The sequence below is a fragment of the Macaca fascicularis genome, chromosome 6 (assembly GCF_037993035.2).
Source record: "Macaca fascicularis isolate 582-1 chromosome 6, T2T-MFA8v1.1".
Lineage (NCBI taxonomy): Eukaryota > Metazoa > Chordata > Mammalia > Primates > Cercopithecidae > Macaca > Macaca fascicularis.
Window position 1 is genome coordinate 140,048,168 of NC_088380.1, and position 24,121 is coordinate 140,072,288.

The 24,121-nt window shown below is 42.6% G+C and overlaps 1 protein-coding gene across 4 annotated transcripts in view; it reads right to left on the reverse strand.

Annotated features, from left to right (window-relative positions):
* FSTL4 (follistatin like 4) overlaps positions 1 to 24,121 on the reverse strand; it is a 412,351-nt gene that overhangs the window by 328,320 nt on the left and 59,910 nt on the right. The window lies entirely within an intron of this gene.

Below are 24,121 nucleotides of genomic sequence, written 5' to 3' on the forward strand. Positions count from 1 at the left end.
TTAACCACCCTAGAAGATAGTAATTACCAATGTGCCACAAGCTCTCGGGCTTTGGGATTTAAAAATAAAAAACACAACTCTTATCACCTTTTCTCATAGCATTATTTTCTCTCCCTTAATTCATCCTGTTGTTTATTTCTGGACCTTCTCCAGCTTTCTCACATCCTGCCTAAATTTTGGAGGCCAAATCATGACATAATGCTGATGCAGACATCTCTCTGATGTGACTTGCAGACTAAACAATTTTCAGTAGCATCTTTCACATTTACTATTTCAGTGGCTGCCACTTTTTAAATTAAGCTAATTGATTATCCAATTGACACATTCTTAGCATGTGTCTGCCCCAGTGGCCCTTCAGAGCTGAGGGGCTTCAACAGGGGCATCCAGCATTCATTCTAAAAGCCCCAATTATCATTAATGAAGCACACAACTCAATGAGTCCACGATTTGAAACGCTAAGTGCCTCAGGGGCAGGGATGCATATTTTTGTAGCCCTCAAGCACTGAATGGGAACTGTTAATATTACTTTTGTATTTTAATCAGTTGGGTATAATTAAGGCATTGGAAAAAGTGTTTTCACAGAATGTGTAAGGGACTGAATTGTGCCCCCACCCCACTCAGCCCCCATTCATGTTAATATCTTAACCCCAATGTGACTATATTTGGAGTTAGAATTTTCAAGGAGGTAATTAAGGTAAAATGAGGTCAGGAGGGCGGGGCTCAAATCTGATAGGACTGGTGTCCTTATAAGAAGAGACACCAGCTGTCTCTCTCCCGGCATGCGTGCAGAGGAAAGGCCATGTGAGGACACAGCAAGAAGGCAGCTATCTGCAAGCCCAGGAGAGAGGCCTCACCAATCCTCCTGGTACCTTGGCTCAGGCATCCAGCCTCCAGGACTGTGAGAAAATAAACTTCTGGTGTTGAAGCCACCCAGTCTACGATATTTTGTCATGGCAGCCCAAGTAGACTAACACAGGACAGACACAGGAGAAATCTGAATGGACTGGCATCCATGCCTGGAGCTGCGTGGGTGGTGAGTGGGTGGGAAAGAGAAAACCAGCCAGCAGGGAAAACCACCAGACAGTGGATGACATAGCAAGTCAGATACTTCTTCTTTAGAGAAAGGGCATGGGTTTCTGAGCCAGTCACACCTGGGCTTGAATCCAGGCTGTTATGCCTATTACAAAAGTGAAAATCAATGTAACATTTGTGAATCTTGGTTTTTTTCATATGTAAAGTGAGGGTAACACCACTGGTCACTTGGGGTTGGTGTGATGATTAAATGTGGAGCCTGACACATAACAGGTACTCAATAAACAGTAACTACTCCTATCATTGTTGCCATTCATTCATTCAACAGCATTCCAGGGACCTAATATACAATTTATTATTTATTATGTTACCCATTTATTACACTTGTAAATTTGAAACACAATTTAAAATACCAAGTCTGACAGGACATTTTTGTCTTAGAGTTGACATCCTAGTCCACTGTACAGACATTAAACAATAAATAAGACAATTTTTGATAACAACAATTGCTGTGAAAAAGCTAAAACAAAGTCACAGGCAGGGAGGGAAGAGGGGCCTCCTTGTGATGGGAATGTCAGTGGTGGTCTCTCTGGGAAGTTAACATCTGGGAGACACCAGATGAGACAGCAGCGGTCACAAAAGATCCGAGGGGAGATGCCCAGGGAGAGGGGACAGCACAACACGTGCACAGGCCCAGGCTGGGAGCAGGTGTGTCCTGCTTGAGGGGCAGAAGGAGGACAGGTCAGTGTGTCTGGAGCATAGGAAGCTGGAGGGAGAGATGGACGGGCTGGAATGGAGAGAGGCAGGCAGAGGTGAGATCACACAGGGCCTTGGAGGCCTGGGAAGAAATTGGATTTTATCCTAAGCCTAATGGGAGATCACTGACAATTTAGGAAGATAAATCATTTTCATGACTGTGGGTTTTCCAAGGTCTGACATGATAAAGGGAAAAGGCTTTGTGACGACTGAAGAGTGAAGAGCCAGAGTCACAGCCTCTGGCAATGCAAGAAGAAAGGGGAGAACAGTGTCAACCCTGAGGAGTTTGTAGGGAATACACACCATTTGCCCGTGTGTCACTTTGCCTCACTTGAGATGCTGTAACTTGCAGAACAGAGGGCTAAAACCACTTCACGCAGAGAAGCCTGCTGTAGACAGGGGCACCACAGAACATGTGCTTCCTCCAAGCTGCGTCTCTCTGGACCAGTACTTGCAATACTAACAGGTGCATAGAGGGCCCTCTGGAAATGCGCCCCCCACCCCGCCCCGGGGTGGATGTACAATACTGCAGTGATTCAAACGTATAGGGCTAAAGCCAGGAAAATCACAACCAACACATAGCCCCCATGGGCCTCTACACACACAAGGCAGCCATCCCCCTGCCTGGCCCAGCTAGTGAGTGAGGCCACCCACTGGGCACCCACTCAGATGCACTGGCAGATGTTAGGTTTCCAGACTGAATTTGTCCTCACTGAATCAGTCCTCCTCACAGCCCTTGGAGTCACCTCATCTTGCTAATTTGTCTGTAAGTGCTTTAGATGAGGAGTCCCTGAACAGACACACACACCACTAACTTCATGGATCGGAAAGTCCTCTGAAACTTTACCTTTTCAACCCTGTTACATGGAGTCTCCCCAGCAGACAGGTGCCCCAGCCTTTCCACTGTTCTGGCAAAACAGGCCCACGGTCAATATGTCAGTTTGATGTCTCAAGGGCTACCATTCATTATGTATCCCTTTGGTTAGAAATGTAAATGACCCTTGGCAGTCATTTAGATCTCCATGTGAATTTGCTTATCATGCACATTCCACCCCAAACAGAGCTGGCCAAGCCAAGCGTGATGCTTGATGTGGGCTAGGTTATTTCTCCCTGCACTGCCCGAGTCCGTGTCTGGTTAGCCTGTGCCTGGCTTCCGCCTCGCAAGGATACACAGAGTTCCCACTCAAAGGCAGCTGCTTTGTTTCCCACTGAGAAAGAGCTGCTTAGGGAGAATTAGAGCAAGCTAAATTAGTGGCATTGAAACCATCCTGCCCAGTGGTGTTCCCCAGCTGTGGATTCATAGCTTTCTCATTTGATGGTGAGCGGGGAGAGTTTCTCATTCATCTTAAGCAGTCTCCTCACGGCCTCTGTTCTCCTGAGACTGGCAAATGATCATCAGGAACCGTCCTGGCCTTGGCAATGATGCCAGCCTCACTAACAAGCTATATCTCAGCAGTGTAATTGCCAGTTAAAGAGCACTTCGTCCTAATTAACCTCTTCAGGGAATGAGTAAAAGCATCAAGAATTCCAGAGTTCACAGAACCTGTGCACAAGCCTTTGTCATGTAAATGAAGAAATTGAGTCTCAAGGTGATCAGGACCCGAGGTCCCTCAGCTGACCAGCGCAGGACTCGGACCAGAATCTGGACTTCTAGACTGACTCCTGAAGCCCTGGTTTACTCCACCAGCCACTGGGAACAGTCAATATTCTCCTAGTTCTTTACACCTTCAAATTTGTCTGTCAAAGACATATTAGTTGAGTATGTATTACATGCTCAGCACTGTGCTGAGCGCTCGGGTCACGGGGGAGATGGAGCAGCTTGTTATTCTCTCAACTGTCTACTGAGCACCTCTCACAGGGAACACACTGAGGGCCCTGGGAAAGCACTACTTTAACAGATGAACAGTATTGATACCTAGCAGTGTAATTTTCTAACTACAGTGAGACATTGATACTTATCACACACAGTTATTGGACATACTAAATGCCATGATATTTATGAGGCCCACGGTAAGCAATCAATACACTGTAGTTATTTTTATTCTCTTCATTACATAGCTGGGGAGATGAAGCCACCCATGAAACCAAGAGGGTAGCCTCATTATCAAGCACTGGACAATGAGGGGTGGGGTTTGAGTGGTGAGGGAAAGAAGGTGAACAGGAGGGAACTGAGAAGTCTTCCCAGAGATCAGATGTCAGCTGCGTCTTGGAGGAAGAGGAGAATCCATTCGCAAATAGGGAAAGCCCAAATGTACAGCTGGAACGAAGGCGGCTTGCTGGGTTAGGGTGTGACTCCCATTGGAGAGGTAGGGTAAGGATCCCCCATGGATGGTCTCGAAATTTTGGCAGAAAAACAGTGAGGGTTCCCAATGACCCCTGGAGGCCATTTAGATCTCCACGTGGATTAGCTTATCACACACACTTCAACCCCAACTGAGCTGGCCAATGGTGAGAAGATAACATTTGCAGATGAGTTGTGGAGTGGCACTATGCAGACAGGGTCAGGGAGGCTCACGGGGAGGCCTTTGCAGGGAGCTGGGGATGAGGACTTTGATCACGTAGGAGTAGCGGGAGGAGGTGGGATGAATGCGAAACAGGAACAGAACTTGGCCAACCTGGACAATGCAGACTCGGACCAAGAGGAGCTGGTGAACGGGCTGAAGTTTGGAGCTTGAGTGGACAGAGTCGCCAGTCAACTTCCTTCACCTCCAAAAGGCTCACTGGAGGCAGTTTCCAAGTCCTCCCTTTTCCCACCCAACAGAGGGGCTGCCAGTTGTGTAAGTCCACACAGCCACAATCACTGTGGACGAGGATAAATCTTGAGTGCAGCCCTCTGTCCTGAGAAGCCCATCAGGCCTGTGTGGCTATCTCCAACAGACTGCTAATGCACTGATTCTCAGTCTCCGCATGTCCCCACTGTCTCTTGTTTTGTTTCTATCCTGCTGGAAAATGAGAGGTTTCAGCAGAAGATGGAAATTTATCCTTTATTTTGATTCTGTGTTTGAACACCTTCCACTTCTCTGCAAATTGAGGGTTATATTTTAATATAATGCTTGGCTAATGGAACCAGAGAATCAAAAATTAGTCAAGGCTCCAAGAAGACTGCTGAAGCTTTATGCCTCATACAGACATGCTACTTTCACTAGAAACTGCTTCTGACTCCTCATGAAGACCAGGGTTCACCCCCAAATCAGGCAGGGCTAGCCAGTGCCTGTTCTTTCATCTTCTCAGTTGTGATCTCTTTCTTTTTCTCTGAGATGTGCACACGCGTACACACACACACACAAACCCATGAGTGCATTCACTGTATAACTGACCAATGTTATAAGCATTCCAGACACAAGATGCTGTTAAACAACAAGCATCATCCCTGAAAATGCAGGCCTGAACCGATGCTATAAGAACTATAAACTGAACAGCTGAGGGAACTCAGAGTAGCAAGTCATTCACATTCTATAAATAGTCTCCCCCTCCCCCCATTGCACTTTTCCTTATTTGGAAACATGAAGGTGAAGGTGCAAAACACACATCACACACAGACTGAGCTATAGAGTGATAACCAGCAGGCTGCCTGGTCCAGCCAGCTATGTCAATTCTGGGCCCAGACAAGAGAGTCCAAGTGACCCCCTGATATCCAGGGGTTAGCCACCCCACATGGCAGCCTTGGCCTTGCTTGGCCTCCCACCCTCAAGGAACACTGAGCACTCACCTGCAAGTCGTTAAGACACAAATCTCATTAATTTAGCTCCCCCAAGCCAGATGCCTATGTTGGGAAGGAGGGTGAACCTAGTCATCAGGGTTAGTCCAAGCACCACAGCATAACCTTGGTAAATGTTATCATCTCAGGGATTTGGTTCAGGTGTACACCGTGGAACAGGCGGAATGTGGTTGCAGGTAAAATGCCATGTTCCCTCTTGCTGTTTCAGTCACAATTTCAAATACACACTATTATGGCTGTAGGAAATAAGTCACCTTTAACATAGGGGGGATTTCCCACAGAAAGGTGAGCTGCCCATTAGGCCTCACCATGGACTACAAGCTCTGCCAGCCTTTCTGGTCTCTTGGTTTCTTCTCCTCCGTCCAACATCTGATCATATTGAGTTTTCGTTCCTAACTCAAGCCATGCTCTCTTGCTCTCAGGACCACCGCTCATGGAATTTTCTCTGCTTTAAACACCCTCCCTCCACCTGGCCTCTGCCCCAGCCTGCCCCAGTCTTCCCCAGCCTGCCCCAGCCTTCCCCAGCCTGCCCCTGCTGGGCCATCTCCTTCTGTTCTCTGGTTAGATGACCTGTCCTTGGAAAACACATCCTGACCACCGCATTTGGATTCGACACCACATGCAAGCTCTCATGCTTCATGTCACACTGAACTGTGATTCCTCCTCCCTGAGCTTGTCATGGGACAACTGCATCCCCAGCACCCAGGGGAGAGCCTGGCACACTCCTCTGTGAACAGTTTTTGAATTGAGTTATGCTGCTGAGACACCAGCAGAACCCCCGCCCCACTCTTCTGCAGGCCAAGGCCACTGTTTCCAGCCAACAACTCCTTTGTCCAAACAGCTCCTTCCATGCCAGGTGACTTGATAATCCATTATAGCACATAGTTCCCCCAACAACCCATGTAAGTCAGCATAGAGGGATACCACCTCATATTTTAGAAATAAACAAATTGAGATATCTAGTAAAACCTGTTCTCCTTGTTTGGACACAGAGCTGTTTGCTATCTTCAGCCTCTCTTGCCATTAGATGTGGCCATGTGATTAAGTCTCCTTCATGAGAATATGCATGGCAGTGAGCAGTGCCACCTCCAGCTCTGGCCCATGAGAACGTCCCACAGGCATGCGAGAGTCTCCATGTTCTTTCTCCAGCTGCCTGGGATGTTGACGTCCAGGGCAATCTTGGAAGCCATTGTCAGCCTGGATCCACAAATGACCACGTGGAAGACAGCTGCCTTGACAATCCGAACGCCTGCTCAGAATTATTCCTGCAGCAAGAAGTAAATGTCTATCGTATGAAGCCACTGAAATCATGGAGCCTATTTGTTATTGTAACCTAGCATTCCATATGAATACCCAAAGACTCAGAAAAGATAAATGACTTGCCCAAAATATTAGCAAAAAATGCCAGCACCAGAATCCATGTTTTAATTAAGAATCCTCACATGCCTCTGTGCGGAACTAGCATTCATCACAAGGTATTTTATTCAGGTGTCTCCTTTGTCTTCCCTACTAGACAAAACCAACCCAGACACAAACAGTCGGCCCAGGAACCTACCGAGCTAGCACCATGCCTGGTACATTGCAGGCTCCCAGTGCTTTCTTGAGCACACACTGACATAATGCTTACTATGCACCAATCTCTGTTTTAAGATTTTTATAAATTTTAATTTCTTGAATTCTCCTAACTTTATGAGGTATGATTATCATCATCTCCATTTTACAGATGAGGAAAATTAGGCACCACTGCCTCCCTAGTGCCTGATCAAGGAGCTGAAAAATCCCCAACCCAGACAGGGCATTTCTGGTTCTAAACCCTCTCCTAAACAAACAGGTTCAGCAAATGGTAAAGTTCTGCTTCGTTGAAGACTCACCCTTCAGAGTTGCTGGTTCAGAACTCTGTTGAATGGTTTTTTGTATATTGCTATTCATCTGTGTAACATTTATTTTCTATGGGAAAGGAAAATAACGCAATAAAATGTTTTGGTATTTTTTTTTTAAAGCATCCTGTATGATTGGATTTGTGCAGCAGTCCTCAGAACACTGATTCAAACCAGTACATGAAGACACTGGCTTTGTGTAACCATTTCTCTTTTCTAAGGCAGTGAGTCCAGTTTTTTGGAGTGTGACACCCAATTTGCTTGTTTAGATTTTGTTGCACTTTTTTTTCTTTCCTGCCTCCAAACTCAGTTAAAACTGCTGTATTCTGTGTATTTGTTTTTTGTTTGAAGCAAATGGTGTCGAGACTTCTGTGCCAGCCCTTGAGATAGCTGGAGACACCCTGGGGTGCTGTAAAACCGAGGGTGGGAATCACTGATTTCAGAAAGAAGAAAAAACAGTTCAGGGAAAACTAGCAAATCAGCATCTTCTGAAGCTGTAGCATGAGCCAAGAGTGCTGCGGCCCTGGACAGCCCCATTAGGAGCCGCAGAAATGCCTCCCCACTCACCGCTGGAATTCAAGGTTACGGCAGGTTAAAAACACCTCGCCGGACTCCACGTGCCCACCTCAGCACCTTCGCTGCCTGCTCAGGGTCATTCATGATGGAGCAGTTCTCAGGGCCCATGTGTAATCCTCAGTCATGTGACATGCATTGTGTACTCAACACTAGCCTAGGCACCTTGAAGACAAAGACAAGTAAATAAGCTTAAATGAAGCAAATCTAGTTTCTGCCGTCAAGGAGATTGTGGTGAGGAAGAAGATAAGACACAGGCATAATACCTTGCATGTGTCCTGGAGAACATATGACTTTAGCTAGAAAGAGAACCTCATCTCCTCCAGCAAGAAATTGCTGTGTGGCTATGCCACTTTTAGGTGACTTATGGCCAGGGACCCTGCCCTGACCACAGGGACCCCTCCCCATGGAGCCCCAAAATAAACAAGGCACATTGGCAGAGAAGGGCCAAGAAATCCCTAACTAAGGGCTACACTCAGGCCCCACACCCCAGTGCAGAGACCTGGCAGGCTGAGCTGGGCCAGAGATGCAGACTCACACAGGCCCTGAGTGGGCTCTCTGTGGTCTTTCCTCTCACACCCACAGACTCTCATCTGGGGTCTTGCCCCAGTGCCCAATGCTGCGCAAGCCTGGACCACAGTGGGCTGTGCCCAGACTGGACATGGGCCAGACTCTCACATCTAGGAGGTGGGACTGGAGATGAGGCTGGGCCCTGGATGGGGCCGACATTCTTCTTTGCCAGGAGAGCGAATGCAGAAAAGGATGGGCTCAGACACACGAACTGACTCCTCCTTGTGTCTCGCTGGCTGACCATTGATGGGACACTCTCTTCACACTGTTTCTTTCAACATCTTTCCATCGAAATCTTAGCAACCTTCTTGTCAACACATTCATTTAAAGCAATTGTTACAACGCACCTCTTTGGGAGAATGTGCTGCCCCCTTCCCCCAGTGCTATGAGTTAGGCATGAAAGGGGAGGAGGTGAGGTATCTGGAGCTCTGACTTTGGCCCTAACCTCCGTGGTCACCTTGCCAGGGAGGGACCCACATCATGAGTTTCGGGATTATTCCTACCCATGACTCATGAGGCCTTGAGCGTCCTGCTTCTGCCGTGGAAGATCCCCCAGGAAGACTGAGGGCCAGAGCTGAGTGTGGAGTGTGTATGCCTCCACACCAGCAGCAGCCAAGCCCCACCACACTGCATTTGTTCCCTAAAAGAACATTTTTCTAAGCAGGCCTCTCAGCTCTGGGGAATGAACAGCAATTGAGTGAGCAACAAATTGTTTCATTTGCTAAGACTGTGAGCTACAACTTGCAATAAATCAGTGTGAAATGAGAAAATAGAAAAGGAAAGATGATCCTTCTCCAATTGCCAGTCAAGCTTTAGTTTACGGAACCACAGGTTTGGTGATAGGGGCGGAAATAATCAGACTCCTCGCTCACAGTCATATTCTCAAAGGAACCATACTGCAAGTATTCCAGTGAGCTCATTCCTGGTATCCATCCCCACAGGATGCAACCCTTCAATAATCTGCATGCCTTTACTGTGGGAAGGAAAACCAAGCACATTCCAGGTCAGGGGTGGAACAGGGCATGCCTCGCAATAGATGGAATAATGGCCCCACAGATGTCCACGTCCTAGGCCTGGTACCTATATATATGTTCTCTTACACTGCCAAAGGGACTTTACAGAAGTGAGTGAGGTAAAGATCTTGGATGGAAAAATTATCCTGCAAGATCCAGGAGGGCTCAATACAATCACAGGTCCTTCTAAAAGAGAGGCAGGAGGGTCACAATCAGAGAAGGAGACACGATGACAGAAGTAGACAAGTAGACGTCAGAGTGATATGGGGTCACAAGCCAAGAAGGCAGGCAGCCTCCAGAAACTAGAAAGTTCAAGGAAATAGATTCTCCCTTAGAGCATGTAGAAAGAACTGCCTCTGCGCTTGTTGGCAGCCACACAGGCCAACCATTATAAATAACTTCCAGGAATCTACAGTCACCACAAACTGCCTCACATTATCCCCTCCATGCTGTGTATTTTCTACATTCCTAGCATAGAGAATTATGTTCAATATCATCTCCAGGTCCGATTGGGAATATGAACAGCCTCCTTTGTGGTTGTGTAGGCACATGGCAAAGACTCCATTGTAGAATAAGGCCAGGGAGGGAGGTATTCTGGTTAATCCAGGACACTGTTTACTCAAGAGCTCCCAAGGAAGACCCTACTAGAGGGAATGGAGGCCCCTCCTATGAGCCACTCATAAACAGGACTCTGGGCGTCAGAACCAGGCCTTATCTACCCCATAAGGACTTCTGATTCTCTAAACACAACAGGACAAAAATGTGCATTGCATGGTAAACATAAGCTGGATTTGCTTTCATAACCAAGGTCAGAACCTTCTTTAACAACATCAGCAGGGGCAATGTCACCTGTGGCCATCCTGGCTCAGAAAGGCTGGTCACAGATGGGATGGCCAGCCAGAGTCCTAGAGTACCAAGCCTGAGTCTCCCCTTTGGTCAAGGGCCCTGGAGTACCTGGAGAAAAACCATTCAGAGGACAAAATACAGCCAGGACAGGTGATCTCCAAACCCCAAGCAACCAACCAGAAATTAACCCCAGAGACCCTGTCTCAGCTGTGAAACTTCTAGGGCACAGTTCCAGGGATTCCTGCTCAGCAACAAATAGCATTTTGTGGATTCTAGGAGTTTATGCAAGAAACAGAGGGCCCCGGTGGGCTTTATCATGGAATAAGAGTTACCAAAAATAATCCCCATGGTCATGATGTAGCTTTCACACCTTGATTTTAGCCTAGTGAAACTGATCTTAAACTTCTGACTTCCAGAAGTGAGATAATAAGTTTATGGGTATTTGTTGGATTTTGTTTGTTTGAGACAGAGTCTCCCTCTGCTGCCTGGGCTGGAGTAAAGTGACTGATCTCTGCTCACTATAGCCTCAAATTCCCTGGGCTCAGGTGATTCTCCAACCTCAGCCTCCTGAGTAGCTAGGACTACAGGTATGTACCAACATGCCCAGCTATTTTTTTGTATTTTTAGTAAAGACAGGATTTTGCCATGTTGGCCAGGCTGGTCTTGAACTCCTGGCCTCAAGCGATCCACTCACCTCAGCCTCCCAAAGTGCCGGGATTACATGCTTGGCCAGTAAGTTTATACTTAAGCCACCCAGTTCATGGTAATTTGTTACAGCAGCAATAGGAAACTAAGCCAGGCTCTCCATGTTCACAGTTATCTCCGCCCTGCTTTTGGCAGGACAGACCTTCAGCAAAGCCTAATGAGGAGCAGAACAAACATTCGCTTCATCACCAACTTCATCCCACATCGGAAATGAGTCACCCTGACTGCCCACCCCAGAGCAGATGGACTGTGAGCCTCAATAAGGAAGACTGGGTGGTGGATCTAAGTGCTCCTGAGGAGTCTCCATCCTGCCCCAATGCCCTTTCCTGCCCCAATTTCTCCCCCCAGGTGCTCCTACAGCTCTGGCTCCCCTGAGCCCTCACTCCTGCTGCAGTGCTCCTCATCCACATCTCCTCCTGAAACCTCGGGCCTAATACTGTACATTGGGCCTAACATTCTCCTGCAGCACCTACTTGTCTTCATCTGTTTTGTGTTGCTATAACAGAATTATCTGAGACTAATTTATAATAAACAGAAAGTGATTGGCTTATAGCTCTGGAGGCAGGGAAGTTAAAGAACCCATCACCTGGAAAATAAACTGGTTGTATTAAAAAAAACTGGTTGTAAAAACAAAAAAAAAGAAAAACAAATAAGTAAACTGAGTCTCCTATGAAATAGCAGAGACTCCATGTTAAAGCTAACAAATCATCCTAAACTATCAGAAATAAATTACTTTTCTGTCACTTGAGTTTAAGAAAAAGTCGGTAAGAAATTCCCTCTGCTGTTTTCCAGTGAGTCAAGGCCTTCTCTGCCTTCTACAATTTGGTCCTAGCTCTGGGACAAGTCCAGGCACAGCGTAGCGAACTGAGCCCCAGGATAAAAAGTGGATCTTCTCTAATACATCTAACTACAGTAATGAATTCCTTATATTCTGATGTATTTCTTCACACTATTCCTGTTACTTTTATGCCTAGTGATGGAGTTTCAGATACTCTACCCTCCATGTGCCCATGATGACTATTATTGTGGAATCATGAAATTCAGAACTCATAAGGTCCAGCCTTGGAAGAATAATATGCTTGAAGGAACATAGCCCCAAGATCAAAAATAATTTTAACAACACAAATTCTTTCCTTGCTTTTTCTGAAAATGGTTACTAGGATACAAATATCTAATTCATGGGGACATTTGATAACATCCCTTCTTTTCTCCCCCATTTCCCTCACACGCCCAGCTGTCCCCAGCATCACATCCCCAGCTGTCCCCAGCATCTCTCCCACAATGGTCTTAATCTCTTCACTCCCAGCTTCTCTGCAACTCCCTCCCTTTTTTCCATGCAACCTCCTTTTCATCCTTTTAATATGTGGGCCGACCTGCCTCTTAATGAGGAAAGAAGGAAAGAGGGGTGCTCTGAACTGGTGTCCCCCCCAAAATTCATATGTTGAAATTCTAATCCCTAATGTGACTGTATTTGGAGTTAAGACCTTCAAGAAGGTAATTAAGGTTAACTGTGGTCATATGGAGGGGGGTTATCTGATAAGAGGGTTGGCCTCATAAGAAGAGGCACAAAGAGCTCTCTCCCTCTCTCTAGCATGTGAAGACGGAGCAAGCAGACAGCTATCTCCAAGCCAGGTAGAGCACCCTCACCAGAAATCAAGCTGGTCGGCATCCTGATCTTGGACTTTGCAGCCTCCAAAACTGTGAGAACAAATGTCTGTTGCTTAAGCCACCCAGTCTATGGCATTTTGTTATAGCAGTCCAAGCAGATTAGGACAAGGGGGATAGAAATTGGGTTAGAAATTATGGGATTTTCTTTGGTGGACTGAAGGAAGAGGAAGTAAACGTTCTCATACTGTCATTTGGTGTCATAATAGTGCATATGGTACAAGGTTATTCTTTATACAGAGACTGAGACACTGAACTCCAGAGCAGGGACAATGCCTTGTTCATCTTTCTTTCCCTGTCTCCAAGCAGAGGGCCTCTCACACACAATAGATCCCCTGCAAATACACATCAAATGGTGAATAAGCAAGTGAATGAATGAATGAACTGAGCACATGATGGAAAGATAGGCACTGGTCTCTGGTTAGCATCAGATTTTACTCCCATTATAAAAGTAGTATCTGTTTATTGTGGGAAAATATTAGAAAATACAGATAATAAGGAAGGAAAGAAAAATTATTCAAACTGACTAGTCAGAAATAAACCTCAATTTTTAGTCCATATTCTTCCATATTTATCTCATTTATTTATTTATTCAAATTAGAAACCTACAGTACATTCTATTTTTATAACTTGCTTTTCTCTTCCCTTAACAGCATATTGTGAACAAATTTCTATTTCAACAAAATACTTGTAAAGGTACAACATTGTTTTAAATATTTGTTTAGTATGCTATGGCATGGTTGTATTGTCATTATTTCAGTCAGTTACTTTTGGGGGACATTTAAAGGTATTTTATTATTATAATCAATGCTGTAATAAGTATTTAAAATTTCTTTAAAATTATTTAAAATTAACTTCTGAATAGAAACAAAATAGTTATAAAGTATATGTGGCATATGAAATAACAATACAATGATTATCCATGTATGAGCCATGTATAATAATTTTACTTGTTTTTGTCACTTGCTTCTTTTTGCCAAATAGTATGTGCCTGAGATTTATCAATTTTATGACATGTAACTGTAATTCATTCATTTTTCACTCTGGGTATAGTATTCTAGATCTATCTCTTTATATTTTATATATTATTATAGAATAATTGCTATATCTTCATCACTGTAGGCTATTCACGATTTAGAATTTATACATTCCTCTGTTGCTAGATCTTTACGTTGTTTATAATTTTAAATTATGATGAACAAAGGTGCTAGAACTTTCTTGTTCATGTCTCCCAGTACAAATATGGAAAAGATTCCACGGGAGGTTGCTCCTGGGAGTGGAGTGCCTGGTTCCTAGAGTACAGCATTTTCAGCTGTATTAAATAAAGCCAAACTGTTTCCCAAAAGAGTTGCATGAGCTTCTGCTCTCACCAGCAGTGTCTTGTGCTATTTCTTTAGGATGGCCATCATTATTTCTGGTCCTTTGGTTTCCACAGAAATCATAGAACCCGCTTGTCAAATTACACACACTCATTCACATACTTTTAATAACAAGTTAATATACTGTTCATTTTGGGGGAGAATAAACTCCTTCACAATACTGACCTTCCTATTAATTAATTAGGCCCTTCAACAGAGTTTCATAATTTTTTCTCCATGAGGACCTTATGCATTTTAGTTATATTCATTCTTGGGGCTTTATATTTTTGATGCCAGTAATGGTATCAATTTTAAATTGCATTTTCTCTTTGTTACTGTCATATGGATAAGCAGTTACATTTTGCATGTTGATTTTGTATTTAACAACCTTATTAAAAGATATTAGTTATCCTAATAATGTATTCACAGAGCATTTGGCTTTTCTACACAACCATATCATTTGTGAATAATCACAGTTTTGTTTCTCTCTTTCTAATTTTCATATGGTTTATTTCTTTCTCTTGCCTTACCGCACTAGCTAGGACCTCCAGTGCAATATTAAATAGAAGTGAGATAGCAGGTGCTCTCATCCTGCTCATGTTTATTTTGATATCATTTCAAACTCACAGAAAAATAGCAAGAATAATGTAAGGATTTCCTATACTTTATCTCAGATTTAGCATTTTGTCCCATTTGCTTATCATTTCTCTCTCTCTCTCATTCATATATATATACACACACACACACATACACACACATATATAGATACACACTATATATGTGTGTGTATGTGTGTGTGTGTGTATATATATATGAATATAATATATATATTTTATATAATGAATATTATATATACAGATAATAATGAAGGAAAGAAAAATTATTCAAACTGACTAGTCAGAAATAAACCTCAATTTTCAGTCTGTATTAGTCTATATTTATCTCACTTATTCAAATTCCATACACACACAAATATAGTGTATCTATATATACACACATACATATATAAATACATAGGCATACATGTATATATGTATTTTGGGGGGAACCATTTGAGAACAAGCTAAAGCCCCATGTGCCTTTAATCCTAAAGCATATATTTCCTGAGGTCAACGCAGCCTCCTACAGTATAATTGTAGAAATCAGCATTGCTATGATGCTATTACCTAATCCACAGTCCATATTCAATTTGTGTCAATTATCCCAATAATGTCTTTATATCTAATTTTTTTTCCTAGTCCAGGTTCCAACCCAGGATCACATATTGCATTTAGTTGTTATGTCTCCCTAGTCTCATTTTATCTGGAACAGTTCCTCAGCCTTTCTGTCTCTTGACCTTAATATTTTTGAAGGGTACAGGCAAGTTATTTTGTAGAATGTCCCTCAACATGGATTTGTTTGATATTTCCTCCTAAGATTCAAGTTATAAATTTTTCACAGGAATACCAAAGAACTGACACGTTGTCCTTCTTAGTCTATCACATCAAGAGGCATATGATGTTGGTTCATCCCAATATTGGTGATGCCAGCTTTAATTGCTTGGTTAAGGTTATATCCACCAGGTGTCCCTAAAGTAGAGTTACTCTTTGTCCTTTTGTAATTAAAAAGTAATGTGTGGAGAAACACTTGCAGAATATGTAAATAATCTGTTTCCCATCAAATTTTGACTGTTGGTTTTCTGTATCCACTGAGACTTTTTTTTACCTTCATCTTTCCTTCTACATTTCTTATCTGGCATTCCACCAGGAAGAGCTTTCCTTTACATCCATCTGCTTATTTATTCATTTATGTATGTAGGGACTCATGCATTCCTATTTCATTCAGTGTGTTGTAATTATTTTCCAGTAGTGTTTTGTTGTGTAACCATTCAAAAGCCTGGGGGTTTGACACAACATTTATTTTATTATCTTTCACGGTTTCTGTGGGTTGGGAATTTGGGATGGACTCAGCTACGTGATTCTGGCTCAGGGTCCCTCATGTGGTTAGAGTCAGACCACAGCCAGAGCTGGGAGAGTTGGGGGCTAGCCAGTTGGGGGCTTGTTGAGCATCTCTCTTTCTCTTCGTGTAGCCTCAGAGCACCTCCACTTGGTCTCTACATGTTGGCTCACTTGGGCTCCTTCACAAGATGGTAACCTCAGGGCACACTGTTTATATGGTGGTTCAGGGCTCCACTGTGAATAAACTAGCCAGCAAGGTGATGATTTGTCATTTGTATGACAAAGCTTTAGAAGTCATACAGAATCACATCTGCCACAGTTACAACCTGCCCAGATTCAAGAGGGGGGAAATAGATCCCATCTCTACATGGAAGAAAGGTCAGATTCATGTTATAAGGATATGCGTGATGAGAGATACTGTTGCTGCCATCTTTGGAAAATCAATCTGCTATGATCCACCCTCTGGCCACAATTCACATCCCTCCCATATGCAATAATTCTCTCTCTAATATCCCCAAATCTATTAGTGCAGCAGCACAAAATCCAGGATCGAAATCAGGTTATCTGTTATCTGAATCAGGTCCAGGTTCAGACAAGACTCCTAAGGTGAGGTTCCTAGGATTTGGCTCCTCGCGCACCGTTCCTCTGAATCTGAAGACCTGTAGACACTCACCCCATAGGTCCATGCATAACAGTGGGGTGGCACAGCACAACTTCTACAGATATTTTCATTTAGAAAGGGAGAAAATGTGAGGCCCACATCAGGTGCTGATCCATAGCAGTTCTGCAATTTAGCCAGTACTTGTTTCTAGTCCCTTGATTAGAACTCAGATCGACTCCAGGAATAATTCTCCAGGGCTCTTGGCTCCACCCTTCTGAGTCTTTCTTCCTTTCCATGCAAAGTAATCCATGTCAAGTAGTTTTCTCAGCCTGCTTCCTGCTTGTAGAAGTTAGGACATTCAGGGGCCTCTTCATTTTGCACTGTCTCTGTCACTTACAGTTTAAGCTTATATAATATTTGAAAAAACAAACTTGCATTCTTTTAGTGTATCAGTTTACAGTGTATTTTGTGGTGATTAGTGTTTCATCTTGGCTGGGTCATAGAGCCCAAATATTTCATCTAACATTTTACTGGATGTTTCTGTGAAGGTTTTTTATTTTTTTCTTTGATAAGGTAAACATTTTAATAGCGACACTTTGAGTAAAGCAGATTATCTTCCATAGTGTGGGTGGGTCTCATCCAATCAGTTGAAGGCCTTAATAGAAAAAAAATTGACCTCCCCCAAGCAAGAAGGAATTCTGCTAGCAGACATGGCCTTTAGATTCAAACTGCAACCCTTCCCTAGGTCTCCAGCCTGCCAGCTTACCCCATCAGATTCTGGATTTGCCAAGCCTCCACAATTGCAAGAGACAATTCCTTAAAATAAACACATTTTTAAACACACACACACACACACACACACACACACACACACACACACACACACACACTCTCATTCTCTCTCTCTCTCTCTCTCTCTCTCTCTCTCTCTCTCTCTAGGTTCTGTTTCTGCAGAGAACCCTAATACATACTCTTTCCAAGAAAAGCCAAACTTGTAAATCTCTTTGAGACAAACCCTACTGTTTCCTGGGCTCCCTATGGGACAATGCTCTTAGAAGCCCTATTGGGCCGGACGCGGTGGCTCAAGCCTGTAATCCCAGCACTTTGGGAGGCCGAGGCGGGCGGATCACAAGGTCAGGAGATCGAGACCACAGTGAAACCCCGTCTCTACTAAAAATACAAAAAATTAGCCGGGCGCGGTGGCGGGCGCCTGTAGTCCCAGCTACTCAGGAGGCTGAGGCAGGAGAATGGCGGGAACCCGGGAGGCGGAGCTTGCAGTGAGCCGAGATCGCGCCACTGCACTCCAGCCTGGGCGTGAGACTCCGTCTCAAAAAAAAGAAGCCCTATTGTTCAGCAGCAAGGCACACCTTAAGATCTGTAGAAGTCGTTCTTTTTTTCCTGGATGGAAGGGTCTATGATACCTTGAATATTTCTGGGGTTTTAACAAAGAACCTTATAGGTACCCCTCATGGATTTTCTTTTTGCCCTGAAATCTTTTCTTAATTTGACAACTTTCCTCCACCTTTGAGAGGCTGGGAATGAGAACAAGTTTGACTTTCAAGCCTGGTGAGTCTTGGCTCCTTTATATTTAACAGTTTGTTCTCCAGTTCACCTCTCCCTCTCATGTTTTAACAAAAGCAAAAAACAAAAACAAAAAAAACAAAAAACAAAAAAACCCGAATCTGGTGGTACTTTCAAAATTCTGTCTAATAACCTCTTTAGTGGAATCCTCAAGTTTATTTAGCGTATTTCCTATCTTTTTGCATTACTAGATGTGACAATATTACTAAACCACCCACTACCCCATATCCAGGGTTCTTCCATCCAAACTTCTTGGAACATTTTCCTCCCTTGACTTTAAGTGCCCACTGAGAGCCTCCTCAGGAGGCCAGCCCGCTCACACAGCCCCTGCAAGCTTTCACCAGCAGTCTCAAGGCCTCCTGCCACCAAAACCAAGGTCCAAAACCAAAGTCAGGTGTTCTGAGGTTTTGTCATGGTGCCATCTCATATTTTTGTCCCTAATCTATTATGATTATCTATCGCTATGCAAAGAATTGCCACAAAACGTAGTGACTTAAAACAACAACAAGCATTGCATTATTTCTTGATATTTCTGTAGGTCAGATATCTGGGGAGGGTTCAGCCAGGTGGATTTGGCTCAGGAGCCTCTCACATAGTTGTTGTCAGATGGTGGCTGAAGCTGTTGGGGGCTGATGTGGCATTCTTCTCTTTTCAGGCTCTCTCCACATGGTTCTTCCACATGGACTAGTTTGCCCAGGGACCTCAGGACAGAAGACAGTTGACATGGTGGCTCAGGCTCCAGCATGAGTGTTCCAGCCAGCATGGTGGAAGCTACCTATCTTCTATGATTTGGCCTTGAAGTCCTACAGCATCACTTCCACAAAAGTCCCCAGGTTCAAGGGGAAGGGACATAGACTCTGCCTCTCAACAAGAGGAGGGTCAAAGACACATTGTAAGAAGAATATGTAAAATGGAAGATACTGTTGTGGCTAGCTTTGAAACATATAATATGCCACAAATCCATTAACATGTTTTTTTCCTTTTTAAAGCTCAAATTGTCCAGATATGGCCAGCATGAGTACTTTAAGTTGGCTATTGTGACATTTAACAAGTCCCCATGATGCTTTGAGTGCTGCTTTAGTTTTCTGACACGAAACAACCATCCAGATTCATTGTAAACTTTTTCTGCTCCATTTCCCCACTTCTTCAAGGAAGCTTAGTTCCCTTCAGTGGAGAACCTGGCTGCTAGGGGTGTACATTGCTACTGAAGTATCACTGCTTCTGTGCCTTCTCAGCACACAGAGCTAAAGAATGTTACACACACACACACACACACACACACACACACACACACTCTCTTAAGTGACACTTAACTGATACTTCCAACTCCCATCTGAAAACAAATGTACCATTTTAGACTTCCCACTTTCCATATCTATAAAACCCTTTCCTAACAGTGAAAAACCTTGCTCACATTATATATTAAATACATTTATTATTTGCTACTAGGTTTTAAAAATGGTGTTTGAAGTTAAAGAAGTTCCCTTCTATTTAGTTCTCCTTGTGTAAGAATTTTTTCTATAATAAATGAATGGATATTAGATTTTTAAAATACTTTTCTTACATCTATTGAGATGATTATATGACTTAAAACTTTCTTAAAACTGTTCTGTGGTGAAATACATCAAGAGACTTCTAGTGGCAAACAAATATAGTTTGAGATAAATGCAAATTGTTATGGTTTCTTATCTTTTATTAATAGACTGCTAAATACAGTTTGCTAATTTTTGCTTAGGACTTTTCATATTTATGTTCAAACTAGCATTTAAAAAAATTCTTGCCAGGTTTTGGTGTCAAATTTATGCTATTCTCATCAATATACTCACTTTTTCTGGATTCTGGAATAGTCCATATGAGATGAAAATTGTGGTTCTTTGAAAATTTGTTAGTACCCACTGGTAAAATATCTGGATCTGATACATTCTTTGTGGGAAGATTTCCAGTTGGAAATCTGATTCTATTTCTTGAATGATTCTATGACTGATTAGATTTTTTATTTCTATTGAAGTGAGTTTGGGCAAATTTTTTTTCAGGAAATTTGACCAGCAGAGCTTTCAAATATATTGGTGAAATAAAATTCTATTATTGTTTTGATTTCTACAGCTTTAATTATTACATGCTCTTTTCATTTCTCATATACTTTCCCTCTGATATATTTATTCCCTCCTCCTCCCTCTCTCCTCTTTCCTTTACTACTCTTGACAGAGTTTTGTTCATTTTATTGGTTCTTTCAAAAATCAGTCTTTGGCTTTGTTGAACCTTTCTGTTGTACTTTTTGTTTTTCAATTTTATCCATTCCTTTTTATTATTATTCTTTATTACTTCCTTCTTTCAACTTTATTTGGGTTTACTCTGCTACTCTTTTCCCAACACTGTGAGGTGGAGATGTTTAACTCATCAACTTTGGTCCTGTCTTGTTTTTTCTTGTCTTGTCTTGTCTTGTCTTGTCTTGTCTTGTCTTGTCTTGTCTTCTTTTCTCTTTCTTTCTTTCTCGCTCTTTTTTTTTTTTTTCAAAGAAACAGAGTCTTGCTCTGCCACCAGGCTGGAGTGCAGTGGTGCCATCAGAGCTCACTGCAGCTTCAAACTCCTTGGCTCAAGTGATCCTCCCACCTCAGCCTCCTGAGTAGCTGGGACTACAGGTGTGTGCTATCATGCCTGGTTAATTTTTTTATCTTTTTGTAGAGACAGGGTCCCACTGTGTTGCTCAGGTTTCTCTCCAACTCCCGGCCTCAAGCAATCATCCCACCTCAGCCTCCCAAAGAGTTGGGATTACAGGCATGAGCCGCCATGCCTAGCCTCTTTCTTCTCTTCTAATGGAGTTATTTAAGATTGTGTAATAGCTCCCATTGTGATCATGAGCTTGTCTATTTCTCCTTATAAGTCTGTCAATTTTTACTTTACAGATGTTAATCTGATCTTACTTGGTAAATACATATTTGGAATAGTTATTATCTTCCTGGTGAATTTAATCTATTATTACTCAGTGGTCCTCTTACTCTCTAGTTAAGCTTTATGCCTTTATTATATTGTGTTTCAATTTATTATACCTATACCAGGCTCTTTTTGCTATTTTTCTGGAATATTGTTTTTCATCTTTTATTTTCAGTCTTTATCCTTGTATTTTAGATATGCTTGTTTGTCTAACAGCTGGGCCTTTTTTTCTATTCCTGTAACTATCATCTCTCAATTGGAAGATTTGGTTTGTTTACATTTATTGTAATTACTAATATACTTGAATTTAAAGCTAATATTTTGTATTTTCTATTTTTTCTGCCTTTTCTATTTTTCATTTTCTCCCTTGAATTCTTCCTGGATTTTCTGAATATTTTTCTCACTTCATTTATTGTCTACTACTAAACTTGAAAGTTATGCTTTGTTAGTGGTTTCCTTAGACATTTTTACCCTCTATACTTATCAAAATTAAGTTTATAGGTATCTTTTTTCTTTTTCTCAACCATACAAGGATTTCAGTACAGAAATTCGAAGTTGACCTTTTTTTGACTGATCTGCTATATTCTCACATATTTTCTGCCAAACTTTTAAAGTTATGAGACATTATTTCATGCAATTAATACTTAGATTAACACAAATATTCCCACTTTTAATCAATTAAAATTAAATTAATTTCCAAATATTAACCCAAACATTGCCACTTTCTTTACTCATTATTACTTCTTATATCTTAGACTTCCTGTTTAAAAAGATCCATTAAAATTGCCTCAAATGAAAGTGTGTTAAAAGTCTTTTATTTTATTTTTTTCAGAAATGTCTCCATTTAAAAATTTTATTCAAAGATATTTGATGTTATAAAGTTCTATACTGAGGAAACATTGGCAACTTAAGGTTCTGGCTTCAATAAAATAAATGTCATTTGACTTAAAAATCACTATACAGCGGGACGAGAACTGTAAAACAATTGTTTCTAGGCCCTGGAGGCAGGCATCATGTGCTGCTATTCTTGAAAGAAAGAAAACACATGAAATGAGCACCACACTCACCCCAGTTTTCTACCCGAGGGTAGTTTTTAATGGGTTCACGGCCAAAACCTTGTCACAGGGAATGGAGCTCAAGTAGAGAGCAGCCGTCTTACTAGGCAGAAGAAAAAGATGTCAAAGTCTGAGATTTCAGAGGCTGGAACTGAGCTCAGGATAAGAGCAAGTTACAGAAAAGGAGCCCCAAAAGCCTAAATAGGGTTTCTCTTTGGTCCTGGACTAAATCCTAAGCTGCATGAACAGCAGCAAGATTTCAGGGGCCTGGAAATCTTTGGGAAGTTAAGAGCTCAACAGATTTTACAGGTTGTATAGCACCGAGTAGGTGAAATTCTGGCCCAGTCAAAGTATAGAGACCTTGGTAAATACCCTGAACTTTTGGGCAGTGGAGACTCAGTGGTATAATAAAGAATTTGACTGGTATTTGTCCCTGGTTTCTGAAAGGGAGAAGATCCTTGGAGTAATAGGAGTGTCTTTATTATTTATGAGTCCCTTATATCACACCTGAGTTTACATTACGAGATGGCTCAGGACAGGGGCAGGTCACCAGAAATATCAACCATGTGAGTAGAGGTTAGGGCTTAGAGCTAGCCTGACTTCTGGACAAAAAGAGATACGATATATGGTTTGAGAGTGCTCCTCAAGATTCCAGTGTGAGATTTAGTCCCCACTGTGGCAGTGTTAGGAGCTAGAGTCTTTAAGAGGCGATTAGGTCACTAAGGGGGATTCATGCCACTCTCACAGGACTGGATTAATTCTCAAGGAAGTGACTGAGTCCTTGCTCTCACAGGACTGAATTAGTTACAAGAGTATGTTATTATAAAGCAAGGCTTCTCCCTGAGTTTTCCCCTTTTCACACCCACCCACTTCCCTGCTGTATTATGGCATGATGCAGCATGAAGCCCTCACCAGAAGTCAACCAGATGTGGCTGCCTGATCTTGGACTTCTCAACCTCCAGAATTGTGAGCCAAAACAAACCTTTTTTCTTTATACATTACCCAGTATCAGGTATGTAGTTATAGTAACAGAAGATAGACTAAGAGAAAACTGACACAAAAAAGTGGGGCTACTGCTATACAAATACCTGAAAATTTTGAAGCAGCTTTGGAACTAGACAATGGATAGAGGCTGGAACAATTTTGAAGCGAATGCTAGAAAAAGCCTATATTGCCATGAATGGAGGATTTAGGGTTCTGGTGAAGGTGCAGAAGAGAAGACTAGGGATAGTCTAGAATTTCTCAGAGATTATCTAAATGGTCATGATCACAATGTTGACAGAAATGTGGACAGTAAAGGCCATTCTGACAAAGTCTCAAATGGAACTGAAGAACAAGGTCTTGGAAACTAGAGTAAAGACCATCCTTGCTATAAAGTTGTAAAGAACTTAGCTACATTGTGTTCATGCCCTAGGGCTCTATGGATTACAGAACTTAAGAGCAATGAATTAGAATATATGGTGGAAGAAATATCTAAGTGGCAGCAAAGTATTCAGGCTATTATATGGCTACTTTTAACCACTTTCATTAAGTAGTGAGAGAGGAAAAAATGACTTACAGATGAAATTCATAATCAAAAGGGTAGCAAAGTAGGAAGACTTAGAAAATTCTCAGCCTCGCCATGTAAAGAGTGAAAAAGTGGCTGAGCGTGGTGGCTCATGCCTGTAGTCCCAGCACTTTGGGAGACCAAGGTGGGTGGATTACCTGAGGTCAGGAGTTCAAGACCACCCCGGCCAACATGGTAAAACCTCGTCTCTACTAAAAATACAAAAATTAGCCAGGTGCGGTGGCACATGCCTGTAATCCCAGCTACTTGAGAGGCTCAGGCAGGAGAATTGCTTGAGCCCGGGAGATGGAGGTTGCAGTGAGCTGAGATCATGCCACTGCACTCCAGCCTGGCTGA